At 35.2% G+C, this 16,696-nt stretch overlaps 1 long non-coding RNA gene across 1 annotated transcript; it reads right to left on the bottom strand.

Moving 5' to 3' along the window:
• Positions 1-8,565: 8,565 nt before the first annotated feature.
• LOC115923052 lies at positions 8,566-12,653 on the bottom strand. The gene is made up of 4 exons (XR_004063744.1): positions 12,408-12,653; positions 11,103-11,199; positions 10,572-10,819; positions 8,566-10,236 (listed from the first exon to the last, which is right to left on the bottom strand). It is a non-coding gene; the product is annotated as an uncharacterized LOC115923052 (long non-coding RNA).
• Between the last annotated feature and the right edge of the window lie 4,043 nt (positions 12,654-16,696).

The raw sequence follows: 16,696 nt of genomic DNA, 5'->3' as shown, positions 1-16,696 counted from the left end.
TAGCTTGAATAAAAAGTATTGAAAATAAAATCTCCTTAACAAATGATAATTCCATGTTACTTTGTGTATCTACTTTTAAAGTGAATTGCTGCACATGGTGCAGGTATTGTTTTTTTCAAAGATGTGCCAAATGCTAGGGATAGTTAAATGTGCAGCGAGATGGCGACTTGTTTAACTATCCAAGGCGCCATAATTTAAGTAGAGAAAGCGAGATACGTGTATGAACAAATCGCCAAGGCGCCTTTAGCAGAGAGACGTCTCCTTGCCTTGGCTACTTTTAGCAACTCGCATTCTTGTCTTCTCGGCCTGAAAGCGCTCTCATGAATTTTATCTAGTACGGGCCTTTTAGCATTCTCACTTTAAGCATGAGGCCTTGGCGACCTTAACAACTCGATTTTTTGCCTTCTGGGCCCTTGCAAGGCGCATTGGCAAGTTAAACAGCTCGCCTTCTCTCTGCACGTTGAAGCTTCCGTACAATGCAGAGAACTTTGATCAATATAAACAAGAATGAACATTTAGTACTTTATTAAATGAAGGGCCAAATGGCCGCAGAAACAAACAAGATCCACGCACAAAGGATCACACACAAACAAGCGCACATACGCACACGCACGCGCGCGCGCACACACACACACACACACACAAGGGATTTTACAAAAATTGAATTAAGAATATCTGTTAGAAATATATGTGGGTACCTTCGAATTCAAGATGAATTCAAGGCTTCTGAAAATACGATATTGTTGTCATGCTATGACATTATATTCATTTAAATTTTTGGTGAATATCCCTTTAACATTGTGATCGAACCAATTTCCCGATACTTTTTTTTTTAAAGCAACTGTTTAAAACAGGAAATGCACTGCAGCATCCGGCTAACTTCCGCTGACAAAGCAATATTTTATCCGAAGATATTAAAACAGATAAAGATAGGTTTCAATTACTTCCACTTTCGACACTTAAATAAAATAGTATTGGGAGCATTACTCTAAAGATTTTTTTTTTTTTTTAATTTGCTTTGTCTAATTAGGATTTCATGTTACCATATTAAGAAGAGAAGAAGAAGGAAAAAAAAGGGGGAGAAGGAAAACAAAATCAGCAGGATGAGAAGAAGAGGGAGAAGAAGAAGAAGGAGAAGGGAAAAGGAAGAAAGAATAAATTATAGAGGAAATTGGGAAAAGAAATTTTCACTTTAAATAAAACAAGATATTAATCTGATATCAGGCGACCTGACTTAAGATGTACCAAAAAGGACCTTTTTCTCGATATACCATGAATAATTGGCGTTTACCAACACTGCGCAGTCCACTTACATTGTAAATTAAATACACTTGAACCAACAGTTTAAAGAATAAGCGATGTCAAGGGGTTTTTTTACATTCTTTTCGTGGAGCGATTATGTTTGATATGAATATTTTACGAGGATCATACATGTTAGCGACATATCAATTTCAAAAGCCACCAAAGCAATGGTGTACAACTTTACAAACTCCTGATCTTTACATGTCAAGATGAATTATCATAAATGTATCATCGTTACGATGAGCACCTACAAGCTGCTTTAAACTATGACCAATAAATCGAGGAAATGTCTAACAAGGAAACATTTCTGACATGCATAAATAACTTTCACCGTAAATTCTAGCCAACTGACTTCTGACGGCAACGACCGTGAATCATTTCGCCGGCATTAATCAAAAACAGGAAAAACAGAAAAACAACTAAAGTGTTTGAGTGTGTTAAACTTGATTTAAATGGTCAGGGTGATGTCGAAAGTACTGGAACTAATAATACACGTACATTTTTTAGAAGCTTTGATGTGACGACATATTAATATGCATACAATTTTGACGGTGCTTGATGGGCACCATATATTTGCCTAAAATGGAGTTTTATTCTCAAAGAGGCACTTCTCCAGCGACAAGTTATCTGGGCTTAATTTCATTTGATTAGATTTAATTCGATTTGATTTTTCCCTTCGATCCGTTTTATGTAAAATCCTTCTTCTTTTTCTTCTTCTTCTTCTTTTATTCTACTTATTCTTCTTATTATTATTATTATTCTGCTGCTTCTTCTTCTTCTTCTTCTTCTTCTTCTTCTTCTTCTTCTGCTTCATCTTGTTCTTCTTCTTTTTCTTCTCCTTCGTCTTCCTCTTCTTCTCCTTCTTGTTCTTCTTCTTCTTATTATTCTTCTACTTCTTCTCAAGTTCTTCTTATTATTATACTCCTTCTTATAACTAATATTATGCTACTTCTTCTTCTTCTTCTTCTTCTTCTTCTTCTTCTTCTTCTCCTTCTACTTCTTCTACTTCTTCTACTTCTTCTCAAGTTCTTCTTATTATTATACTTCATCTTATATAAAAGTATTATTATTCTACTACTTCTTCTTCTTCCTCTTCTTCTAATTCTTCATTTTCATCTTCTGCTTCCTCTGCTTCTTCTTCTTCTTTTATGTCCTTCTTCACTTTTTTAAACGGATGTAGAGGGCATGGCTCCCTTGTGCCCGGCCAGGCCTGTGCTTTCCTGGTACATTATAATGTGTTACTGTTTCAATCAATGAAACTGTCGTCTCGTACAATTAACGGCGGAAATTCACATTATAATTTTAACTCATTGAAACCTAATAAAAAGCGATGAACGAACAAGCTATTAATTAATGTTTCTCCAATTTGATATTCTACACCAATATATCAAATGACAGACAGACGAGAGTAGTTATAGCAGTGAGTACCGGGACGGCCATAGGTTTTGTACACGAATTTTTTCGTACTTATACTATTTCTAATTGACTCGTGTACATTAACTTTGACATAGTCTATTTTCGAGAAAAAACGGACTTATAACACGCGTGTCAATGGGATTGTGACTTTATGAATTTTACTTAGTGATTTTCTCTGTTGGACTTAGTTTTTTTTTCAAGCAAAAAGTGAATTACAACACGTGTTTCTATGTGAATTTTGACATTTTGAATTTTACTTAAAGATCTTTAGGAATTATTGACGTTTTGAATAGTGGATAGGTATTTTATTTGTGGAACTGACTTTTAACACGAGTGTCTATGTAATTTTGACTTTTTGACTTTCTTTCTACCGGTATAATTTGTGTTTTACTTTCTAAGGAACGTTTACAACGCCATTGTAGGTTGGATCAATATCTATTGGTCGATCAACTAAATAAAGGAACGTGTATTTACCCATACTGTGATCCTCGCATGGCAACACGGGGAAGCGTATTGCAGTCTATGTGTATAAAAGGTACTAACTTTGTATAGGTCTAGTTTCTTTTGTATTTGAATTACCTCTTTTCAACAATAGAACCGTCGTTTCTTATTGATCGTGTATTGAGTTTATGAACCTTTCAACAGCCTTTCGATAAATGAAGCTCGTTTTATTTCGCCCTGTTCGTACCGTCGAGTTATTTGGACTTTCACACAACACTTTGATACTTATAGTTCAGGGCTATGTTTGGACTCTCTCAAAACATCATCAAAACATATTTGAATACACAGATAACAATTGCTATTTAGTCATGTTACTAGAGAACAGAGATAAAATATACAAAACATTTTTAACTAGAGAAATAGAACCCAAGTCAGATTATTGTATTACTTCATCGTGAATATGTAAAAACTGTTAACACAATTGTACAACAAACAATTAGTGTTTATAAATAAATATCTTTAAAACATAAAACACAATAGAAAGTGTTTTTTTCTCAGAAAGGTTGATTGATGTACAACATGTTGAAATAGATGTTTACGAAAATAGCCTTGAAAGTTCAAAGAAAGAAAAATGAAAGTTTTAAGATTACGTAGAATTTTAATTTAAGATGTTGGTTTTGTTTAAGCAGGGAGTTTTCATGGTTGTGGCTTCCTGGTTAAAGTGAATGATTACAGTCCACGAGACAGATAATGTCGGTCTCACGGGTTCTTGGAAGTTATTAGAGGCTTCGCGAGACCGAGGGCCATCTACTGATCTAGGGATTATGGTGCCCGGGTCAAACAATGAAATTACCCCCCTTCCCCTTCCAAAAGTTATCTACGTAATTTACAAGCGAGAGAGCAAAGCGGACTGACAGTAGGATTACGCCTTTAAAACAAATGCATTCTACCTAAGGCACGAATCTAAAAGGGAATACTGAAATCGAAGTGTATGTTTTTGTTAAATTTTGAACCATATATGGCTTATAAGCGATTTGGGCCTTCCGCTTTTCATTTTTCCCGAATGGAGCGCAAAGGAACGAAAACTCGGGGGATATCTTGTATAGTAAGCCACCGACAGTTAAGATTTCTTTCAAATGTTGAACCTTTGTAAATGCACATAGTTAATCGGGGAGGCGGAACGTCTTTCAAAGTGGGCCGGGGCACCAACAAAAAAGGGCACTTTCTGGGGGGGGGGAGGGGCACCTACGAAGTTTACCTTAAATTAAAGGAAATACAATTATGCTATTGATATAGTTTCTCTTTACGTGGACAAGATACTGAGTGAGCATCATATTTTGCAGTTGTGTGTGTGATGGTCTGAAGATACATGTATGATAAATGTATGATGTATAGATGTATGAGGTCGCATTGCGACAGATTAGTTATTATTGATAGAAAAAAAAACCGTCATGCTCTCGTTTTTAATACGTATAATCTCTTAACGAAAGAATGAATAAGACCCTTATAAAATTACATTATTATATAAACTAAAATGCAAATGAGCGTAGCGGGCGAGCTGTTTGAGAAATTGGAGGGGAAAATGCCCTCATTCGCTTTAGATTACGGAGCACATAATATTAGGAAGGCTATGCGAATTCTGTTGTTTCAGGGGAGACGGGTCGGGGTGGGGGTGTGACAAAAATATATTGTCTTTTCCCACTTAAAAGGGGGCATTTGGGGGAAACTTTTAAAAAATGGGGGCACTTTGCCCCCTTGCTCCCCCCCCCCCCCCCCCCCCCCCGAGCGCCGCGCCTTTGCTATTTTATCCGAAGATTAAAAAACAGCTGATGAAACTTATACATTATAAAGTGAAAGCTTTCATAAACAATGATTGTTATGATTTAAATGAAACTAACATCCAATGACGGACTGTGCTTATTTGCGAGTTTGAGTCTGTCTCCTCAACAAAGGCCCGACAATGAAATTAGGATGTAAGATTTAATTTATGCATCTTCTGTAACTTTTCTAATCAGCTGATCGTCTATGTCATTGTATGTATAATGGACCCTCATCCATGATCCAAAATTATGTTTTTCTTCACATTCTATTTTTGTTGTCATGCTGAAGTAAAATTTGTTTTCTTGTACTGTAATTTGTTTTGAAATAGAAATTGCCTTTAAGTTATATCTACGGTGCCATGTCAAAATATAATAAATATCCGCTCTCTGGTACATTCATCTCAGTTGATTTTGTAACTGAGCAGCGGAAAAAGTTGATTTTGTGAAAAACAAATACCAGAAGTGGTTAGAGTATGTAATTACATGAGGAAATAAAATGTTAAAGAAAATAAAGTGTCAGTAGTTATAGCAGTGAGTACCGGGACGGCTATAGGTTTTGTACACGAATTTTTTCGTACTTATACTATTTCTAATTGACTCGTGTACATTAACTTTGACATATAACACGTTCAACTCGATAGGTTAAATGCACGGTTAAACTACCTGATCATGCTGAAGGAAAGAATGGAAAAGAAGAAGAAGTAAGTCACATTTGCTTTATAGCAACAGGAATAAAGACATAATTATCTACTCACGTGTAATACCGTAAAATCTCTATTACACAATTATTCTCGAAGTTTTCTTTTTTCTTCTCGGAGGAGGAGGAAGGTGTATACAGGGGAGATGCAATAGACTGGATGTTCTAAAAAAAAGATAATGATTGATCATGAAGCTGAGATGAATAATAGTTAATAATAGAATGTTAGACCACAAATAGAGAGTGGGTGCTCTAGAAAAGTTGGTGATGAAGCATAAAGCTGAATGATCCGTCAAATGCGTTGTGTATAATACGATACGGCGTTGTGGCGTTACATTGCGGCGTTATGGAATGTTACGGCGCTAAACTGCGGATTTACGGCGTTACATTACGGATTTACGACGTTATCTACGGCGTTACGTATCAAATAACAAAATATATCAAATGAAAAACTATAATTATAAAGATTCAATTTCCTTTGAATCAAATCCGAGTTAAACATCAACGAGTCAACACGAACACTTTCGATATGTCCAAGCGTTACGCTTGTTCACTATGCGATAAGACCTATAGTCGCAAGTTCGACATGAAGAGGCACGCACATAATGTACATCCTGATATGAAAGATCATGGGTACGAGACTGAAAATTCCAACGCTGGTGAAGAAACTAGTGAAGATGATTACTCCGAACCACCCTCTAAAAAGCAAAGAGTTGTAGAATCTAGCGATGAATCTGAAAAAAGTGATTTAGAAAGTGAAGGAGAGGATGAATCGTCAAAGTCAGAGACACCTGACATGAAAGAACCTGAGGACAACCCTGCTTATCAAGAATGGTTAGAACAGGCCATGACAAACACCGGGGACCTCAGGGACGAAAAATATCAAATATATATCTCCGATGGTATGAATGAAGAAGAAGCTAAAGAAAAGGCTCACGTGAAAGTTCTATGGGCTGTCAAACGCAGCTTTTTCGATCTTTACTCCAACTTCTTGCAGCAGAATGTGTACCTTGGAAGCGCTGACATCAATGATGAAATTATGTCTGATCTCACGGAAAAAGTAGAAAATGGCATGAATCTTCGGAAAGCCGTGAAAAGAGTCTTAGCAAGACACGGTGCACAATTCGAGGGGTTATTCCAGTATCAGGATGAGAATGACGATGATAGTGAAGAAGAGACGGAGACGGAGGGTGCAGATGGAAGCGACAACTAAGGCTTGACATCAACCTGAAAAAGAACACTTCGTAGACAACCCTAGTAATAGATAACAAATTTACTCTATTTCAACATGTTGTACATCAATCAACCTTTCTGAGAAAAAAACACTTTCTATTGTGTTTTATGTTTTAAAGATATTTATTTATAAACACTAATTGTTTGTTGTACAATTCGTCCCTGTTTTCACGAAGTGACGGTAGAGCGCGCAACTAAAAGAAAGTTAGTTTTGAATAAATCGCTTTCAAAGGTTCGAGCCATAATCTCAACCTCTTTAATTTATCAAAGGCAAATAAATTTTATATCCTGGGATTGAAAATATCTCAATGTTTAGTTCTATCTTTAAATATTTCCATAATTTCTTATATTTTTTGAGGAAATGAGCTGTAAACATTACCGTCACTTCGTGAAAACACGAAATTCAAGGACGCGCTGTGATTTTGTTTTCACGAAGTGACGGTACGTAGCCGCGCGCGTAAAACATATGGGATTTTTCTCTCGTGGATGGAATTCTCGAAATGGACACTAAATACGGCAAAACGTTTTGTTTAATTGATGTACAGATAAAATAATTCGAACTGTGAGAAAGAGTACATTTTCCTCTTTCTGTAGCTGCTTTTTCATTTCTCTGTGTGGACTGTTAACACATCCGTCATTTCGTGAAAACACAAATTGCATAGAACGCTTTGATTTTGTTTTCACGAAGTGACGGTACGTAGCCGCGCGCGTAAAACGTATTGGACTTTTCCCTTGTGGATGGAATTCTCGAAATGGACACTAAAAACGGCATTATGTTTTGTTTAATTGATGTACAGATAAAATAATGCGAACTGAGAGATAGAGTACATTTTCCTCGTTTGGTAGCTGTTTTTTTTATTGATAAGAATAAACTGAATGTCTCTGTATGAACTTTTAACTTAACCGTCATTTCGTGAAAACACAAATCACATAGAACGCTTGTATTTTGTTTTCACGAAGTGACGGCTCGTAGCCGAGCGCGTATAAAACATATGGGATTTTTATTGTGTGAAGCAATTTCATGAGATCGATACTGAAATACGGTAAAATTACTTGTTTAATAGATGTATGGATAAAATAAGAGCACCTTTTCTTCTTGGTATAATTATGATGTTAGATGTATGATGTCATTTTTTGTTCACGAAGCTACGGCTCACAATAAATTAACTATCAATAGCACAGATGGATATTGGCACAAAGTGCTTTTAAAATGATTAATAAGCTATTCTCTTTAATCTTAAGCTAAAAATGGATATGTATTTAATATTCTTTGAGGTTTAATTATCAGGTATATTGTATGTAGTAGGAACTAAAGATTGCACTAAAGTTACTATATACTTTCCACTTAAGAACACGTTCAAGTAGTCTCTCTTTCTCTCTCTCTCTCTCTTTACCCCCTCCATCTCCTCTTAATATCACACAAATTCTGCCATTTCTTGTTGAAATTCATGCGGGTGCTATTAGGGCTTTTGCTACTCTATTACTATGAGGAATTTCTAAAATTTTAGAGAGGGGCCTAGCTAAATATATTTTTTCACATAGGAAATAAAGCAAATATGTTAAGAAATATTTTTGAATGAAGGAAAAAGATTCAGTATTGATCATTGACCATAATCTGTAGTTAACTACTCAACTCTGCAATATAAACACAGAAAATGAATTTCGACTGAGCAGTTTTAATTCAAACATTTGGAACCAGAACAGCAAGTGGCAAATGGAGAATAAATTAAAAATATTAAATAATTCATACCAAACATATCATCATCAATTATCACCAATACTATATTGCATTTTGAAATGTACATTTAGGGATTTGTGGAAAAGACTCATCAGGTATACAGCCACGGAATACAAAGGTTATTTAGCACATTATACAGTAATAAATATGCTAAAATGTCTTTAACTTATTCTTCATACATGTCCTGGTTATCATGTTTATTCAGCAATCATAGCAAATAAATGCCACATGTGACATACAAAATGCTTGACATACATGTACTACATGAATGATGAAGTCAACAAAGAAATAAATCTATATTCAAAATACCATTCCAAAACAAAATGAATAAGAAATTTTACATCATTAGCATGCTGAAATGTACTGGTTGCTAAATTAACTCTTTTTTTTAAAGGGTCATCTGCACAGATTTTTTTACCTGACGAAAAGTTCAAAACAGTACTGTGTGGTATAGTCTCTTTCTTGCACGCCATGGTTATCCTGTTCTGGCTGAAAGGTTTACATGTTGATCGTAACAAAACGAGACAGTTCTTGAAAAAAAGATGGCACAATTTTTTCAATGGGAAATATGACTAATATAATCATCATTACTTTTTTGTTCATTACTGTTTTTCATTAATATCTTGTGAGTAGAGTTTCAGAAGCAAGTCAGTTTACACAATCTCCATCTAGGGTATTTCAATAACATTTAGTAAACAGTCTCAAACGCTACAAAGTTTACCCATGCTAAAAGGTTGTCTTCACCCAGGCAAACACGTAATCTTTGACTAAACAATTATAAGCTGAACAATGCATGATAAACATGGAAATATCAATTTGACTAAACAATTTCATTTCTCATCAAACAGATAAAATTCAAAACAACAACATTATATTGTATGATTATAAGATAGTTTGAAGTACCAAATACAATTATGATGAGAATGACTATAGAAGTAAAAAATAAAAACATTAAATGTGAACTAGTAACATTGTGTTTTGAAAGAAAAATCAATTGTGGAAATGTAACTTATATTCATGTTCTAATGAAGGCATCAACCCCTGTGAATACAAAAATTTAAAGAAAATAGATGAACAAATTCTTCAATACAAAGATACGATATGAGGATTCATGGAACCGAAAACTCTAATATGTATTACTGATTGAGGTAGGTATACCTGATAAATAGCTGTTCTGAGCTATACATTTGAATAATAAAGATTTATGTGTGCAGGAGTTCATTGCAATACTGTAACAGAAAACTGACACCTGTACAACTATTCAGTTCATTGTTTCAGAAATCATGGACAATGTTACCAGTTTGCTTTAAATCAATTCATTGATTTTTATAATCAATCCATTTCATTGCGATTACAACACACAATTACAATTATGAGTGGAGTTTGCTTTGTTTATGATATTTAAAATGTTTAAAATAAAACAGTATAAAAGAGAGATTGAGGTATTGAAACATTGAAGCATTGTCAAAACGATCATGTAATTGATTCTAGTTTCTCAAGCATGCTCTTCAACAACAGTTCTTCAAATTTCTTCACACGTATGTCACCCAAGCAATAGTGGTTGAAGCAGCGAAGATCCTTTATCTAGACTGCGTGAAAGCAAAAGGAAATAAGAGAAAGAACAATCAATAGAAAACCATTATCAGAATTTCAATTATGAAAGTGAAACTTTACAGTGCATTATGATTGGGCGAAATTATTTTGTGTAGTTTTGGTACCAACTTTTAGAGAGGCTCTTAATGAATTAAATACTTAATTTGGTATCACCTTAGTATTTGCAATTTTTGTTAAGGATTAAAAAAAAATTGATGCTAACCTCGATAGGACCACTCATTCCCTTAACTAAGGGACCTAAGCATTAAAAGCAATTAAGAATATCTAAAATTTTAACTATTGGGAAACAATCAAGAAGGAGAGAAGATACCTTTTGACTCGCTCAGAAGCATAGACAATGGGTCATCATCAGAATCGCAATCGGAGCCGTCAGGAGACTTTAAGGGTCACCATACCAAGTCACACATGCAGCTCTGACTGTACGTGTTCGGTGAATTGCTTCAACGGTTCCATACCGCTCCCACTCTTAGGTCACTATGCCAAGTCACATTCTGCAGCTCTGTGTTCAGTGAATTATCAAGGACCCATCTTACCAGCATGTCGGTCCCCGTATCCAATCTAATTTTGTAGAACGAAAGAAATAATTACAAGTTATTTTCTTTCATTTATTTGCAAGCAGAGGTAAGGAAATGAATCCAATATTATCTTTTGTACATCAAATTAATTACTAGGCATAACTGACCCCAAACAGAAGTTTTCAATTGCCCCTATTACCCCAAAATAGAATTTTCCAATTGTCCCTACCAAACACAACCACCCCAATGCACATACGCAGTGAGTGTGCTTAGTACTATGCTGCTAAAGTGTGATTTTCTTGAACAGATCATGAAACTATTCTCACCTGGATTTTTTTCTGGCCTGTGGCATTCTTGAAAAGTAGATGTACTTTCCCAGTGCTTCCTTCATACAAGTGAAAATTGTATCTACTGCATCTGAAACTAAGTGAAAGCAAAAACATCATCATAATTTCATTACCACTGAAGTGTAGGTAGTGAGACATGTACACTATCTGGTATGGTATGGTATGGTGCTTGCTTGGAAAATTCTTTAAAATATGAAGTGGAGTTGGGCAACATTTGCTGGTATCAAGAACAATTGTTTGAACAAATTTTTGTATAGGGTGAGGGACCAAGGGTACTAAAGTGCTGCCTTTGAATATAACAGACACAGAGTACAGATAATGAGAGAAACTAAGCTAAACATGTGGACATTGTTCTCCAAAAGGTAGACCAGGGAGGTGTTTTTAACTCACATACCCTGGGTAGACTACTCATGATTACTTCAGTCTCAAAACAAAAGTATTCCTTTTTCGGATGGTGCCATTTATTCATTTTCAGGGCAGGACCGCATCTAATTTTCAATTTTTAATTAAATGTTCATTCATGTCCTTCTTTGCATGAAAGGCAAATCATTGAATTCCCTTCAGTTAACCAGGAGGGGCTACATCCCAGGTCATCTCAGCTCAGCATGATGATAATTTTCGAAACTCCCTTTGCCCTTGGCAATGTTGATGTTGGCCTTGGGCTTGGAGCCCTGAAGTTTCTTAAACCCCAGGCACGCCTTACAAGAAAGGTCTCAGTCTGGTCTAGATCCTGATCTACTCATCTCTAGATTCTAGATTGATGAGTAGTGGCCGACATAAACTGATAATTATAAAATGATGATCTAGAGTAACTAGACTTCTAGACTCTAAATCAAATTTATAATTAGCTAAATAGTAAATTACTGAAAAAATAAAAGTAAAACTCTGGTCTCTAGATTCTACTTTCTAACTTTCTCTAAAACTTTGTTCAAATTTATAACTTAAGCAGATAGAGTATAAAAAGAACCTTAGAGATCTCCGGAGAGATCTATAGCATTAATATTTGGTGTGGAGCTAAATAAGAAAGACTCTCCACCTAATTTATTTAGTCTAGATGTATATTTGTTAAGACATAAGTTGATCTTTTTAGTTTTGGATCACATGATACTTCACTCCCTTATTCACTTACATGAAAACAAGTATATGGGGCGATATGTGGAACGGCGGTGTATTTTTCACACATTTCTGTGCTCATGGACATATTTTTATGGCTTACAAAGAATCAGAATGAATCAAAAGAGTGTACCATATTAATTTACCTAAAAAAAATATTTAAAAACTCACCTTTTCATGGTCTGTGACTGTTCCAAACTGCGAAATTTTCACTACCGTCACTTCGTGAAAACATTAAAAGCAGGAAAAGAGCAAACGATGTTTTCACGAATTGACGGCTGTTAAGCGCGTACTTGGCCGTCACTTCGTGAAAACAGAAAATCCTTTTGCTAGGTATTTTCTTGTTTACGTCATCGTCATAGTGACATAATTAGACATTATTATGATCTGAAATTTTGTGAGGTTCAAGGTATAAGTGAATGATGTCCAAAAATGCAAAAAAATCAAAAGTGAAAATATGTGCGATTTTCCTCACTACCGTCACTTCGTGAAAACAGGGACGAATTGTGTTAACAGTTTTTACATATTCACGATGAAGTAATACAATAATCTGACTTGGGTTCTATTTCTCTAGTTAAAAATGTTTTGTATATTTTATCTCTGTTCCCTAGTAACATGACTAAATAGCAATTCTTATCTTTGTATTCAAATCTGGTTTTGCATAAAGTTGTCCACATTGAAACGGAAACAAAATATATAGTAAAATAAAGTAAAATATAATTATGTACTACATAGTGTTTTATTTCATGGATGTGTGTATTCTACGTCACAATAGTCGTACAACATACAAAGTATGTCCAGAATGAATAGAGTCGAGATGTTGAAAGTATGAAATAGAGTCGAGATGGTGAAATTATGAAATAGAGTCGAGATGGTGAAAGTATGAAATAGAGTCGAGATGTTGAAAGTATGGAAATAGAGTCGAGATTAATGAAAGTATGGAATAAAGTCGAGATGGTGAACGTGTGAAATAGAGTCGAAATGGTGAAAGTGTGAAATAGAGTCGAGATGTTGAAAGTATGGAAATAGAGTCGAGATGGTGAAAGTATGAAATAGAGTTACGGAGTTAATAATAGAGTGTTAAACCTCAACAAGAGAGTGGGTGCTCTAGAAAACTTGGTGATTTAGCATAGAGATGAATGATCCGTCAAATGCGTTGTGAATATAACGATACGGCGTTACGGCATGTTACGACGCTAAACTACGGATTTACGGCGTGTATGTTTGCTGTACAATTGTGTTAACTTTTTGTTTACCGATGAAAAAATACAATAATGTGACTTGGGTTCTATTTCTCTAGTTAAAAATGTTTTGTATATTTTATCTCTGTTCTCTAGTAACATGACTAAATAGCAATTGTTATCTGTGTATTCAAATATGTTTTGATGATGTTTTGAGAGAGTCCAAACATAGCCCTGAACTATAAGTATCAAAGTGTTGTGTGAAAGTCCAAAGAACTCGACGGTGCGAACAGGGCGGAATAAAACGAGCTTTAATATCGAAAGGCTGTTGAGAGGTTCATAAACTCAATACACGATCAATAAGAAACGACGGTTCTATTGTTGAAAAGAGGTAATTCAAATACAAAAGAAACTAGACCTATACAAAGTTAATACCTTTTATACACATAGACTGCAATACGCCTCCCCGTGTTGCCATGCGAGGATCACAGTATGGGTAAATACACGTTCCTTTATTTAGTTGATCGAACAATAGATATTGATCCAACCTACAACGGCGTTGTAAACGTTCCTTAGAAAGTAAAACACAAATTATACCGGTAGAAAGAAAGTCAAAAAGTCAAAATTACATAGACACTCGTGTTAAAAGTCAGTTCCACAAATAAAATACCTATCCACTATTCAAAACGTCAATAATTCCTAAAGATCTTTAAGTAAAATTCAAAATGTCAAAATTCACATAGAAACACGTGTTGTAATTCACTTTTTGCTTGAAAAAAAAACTAAGTCCAACAGAGAAAATCACTAAGTAAAATTCATAAAGTCACAATCCCATTGACACGCGTGTTATAAGTCCGTGACTATGTTTGGACTCTCTCAAAACATCATCAAAACATATTTGAATACACAGATAACAATTGCTATTTAGTCATGTTACTAGAGAACAGAGATAAAATATACAAAACATTTTTAACTAGAGAAATAGAACCCAAGTCACATTATTGTATTTTTTCATCGGTAAACAAAAAGTTAACACAATTGTACAGCAAACATACACGCCGTAAATCCGTAGTTTAGCGTCGTAACATGCCGTAACGCCGTATCGTTATATTCACAACGCATTTGACGGATCATTCATCTCTATGCTAAATCACCAAGTTTTCTAGAGCACCCACTCTCTTGTTGAGGTTTAACACTCTATTATTAACTCCGTAACTCTATTTCATACTTTCACCATCTCGACTCTATTTCCATACTTTCAACATCTCGACTCTATTTCACACTTTCACCATTTCGACTCTATTTCACACGTTCACCATCTCGACTTTATTCCATACTTTCATTAATCTCGACTCTATTTCCATACTTTCAACATCTCGACTCTATTTCATACTTTCACCATCTCGACTCTATTTCATAATTTCACCATCTCGACTCTATTTCATACTTTCAACATCTCGACTCTATTCATTCTGGACATACTTTGTATGTTGTACGACTATTGTGACGTAGAATACACACATCCATGAAATAAAACACTATGTAGTACATAATTATATTTTACTTTATTTTACTATATATTTTGTTTCCGTTTCAATGTGGACAACTTTATGCAAAACCAGATTTGAATACAAAGATAAGAATTGCTATTTAGTCATGTTACTAGGGAACAGAGATAAAATATACAAAACATTTTAACTAGAGAAATAGAACCCAAGTCAGATTATTGTATTACTTCATCGTGAATATGTAAAAACTGTTAACACAATTGTACAACAAACAATTAGTGTTTATAAATAAATATCTTTAAAACATAAAACACAATAGAAAGTGTTTTTTTCTCAGAAAGGTTGATTGATGTACAACATGTTGAAATAGAGTAAATTTGTTATCTATTACTAGGGTTGTCTACGAAGTGTTCTTTTTCAGGTTGATGTCAAGCCTTAGTTGTCGCTTCCATCTGCACCCTCCGTCTCCGTCTCTTCTTCACTATCATCGTCATTCTCATCCTGATACTGGAATAACCCCTCGAATCGTGCACCGTGTCTTGCTAAGACTCTTTTCACGGCTTTCCGAAGATTCATGCCATTTTCTACTTTTTCCGTGAGATCAGACATAATTTCATCATTGATGTCAGCGCTTCCAAGGTACACATTCTGCTGCAAGAAGTTGGAGTAAAGATCGAAAAAGCTGCGTTTGACAGCCCATAGAACTTTCACGTGAGCCTTTTCTTTAGCTTCTTCTTCATCCATACCATCGGAGATATATTTTTGATATTTTTCGTCCCTGAGGTCCTCGGTGTTTGTCATGGCCTGTTCTAACCATTCCTGATAAGCAGGGTTGTCCTCGGGTTCTTTCATGTCAGGTGTCTCTGACTTTGACGATTCATCCTCTCCTTCACTTTCTGAATCACTTTTTTCAGATTCTTCGCTAGATTCTACAACTCTTTGCTTTTTAGAGGGTGGTTCGGAGTAATCATCTTCACTAGTTTCTTCACCAGCGTTGGAATTTTCAGTCTCGTACCCATGATCTTTCATATCAGGATGTACATTATGTGCGTGCCTCTTCATGTCGAACTTGCGACTATAGGTCTTATCGCATAGTGAACAAGCGTAACGCTTGGACATATCGAAAGTGTTCGTGTTGACTCGTTGATGTTTAACTCGGATTTGATTCAAAGGAAATTGAATCTTTATAATTATAGTTTTTCATTTGATATATTTTGTTATTTGATACGTAACGCCGTAGATAACGTCGTAAATCCGTAATGTAACGCCGTAAATCCGCAGTTTAGCGCCGTAACATTCCATAACGCCGCAATGTAACGCCACAACGCCGTATCGTATTCTACACAACGCATTTGACGGATCATTCAGCTTTATGCTTCATCACCAACTTTTCTAGAGCACCCACTCTCTATTTGTGGTCTAACATTCTATTATTAACTATTATTCATCTCAGCTTCATGATCAATCATTATCTTTTTTAGAACATCCAGTCTATTGCATCTCCCCTGTATACACCTTCCTCCTCCTCCGAGAAGAAAAAAGAAAACTTCGAGAATAATTGTGTAATAGAGATTTTACGGTATTACACGTGAGTAGATAATTATGTCTTTATTCCTGTTGCTATAAAGCAAATGTGACTTACTTCTTCTTCTTTTCCATTCTTTCCTTCAGCATGATCAGGTAGTTTAACCGTGCATTTAACCTATCGAGTTGAACGTGTTATATGTCAAAGTTAATGTACACGAGTCAATTAGAAATAGTATAAGTACGA

This window comes from Strongylocentrotus purpuratus, unplaced genomic scaffold (genome assembly GCF_000002235.5).
Source record: "Strongylocentrotus purpuratus isolate Spur 01 unplaced genomic scaffold, Spur_5.0 spur5_scaffold_13, whole genome shotgun sequence".
NCBI lineage: Eukaryota > Metazoa > Echinodermata > Echinoidea > Camarodonta > Strongylocentrotidae > Strongylocentrotus > Strongylocentrotus purpuratus.
Note: the sequence above shows the minus strand (reverse complement) of the source record. Positions and strands in the feature narration are given on the sequence as shown.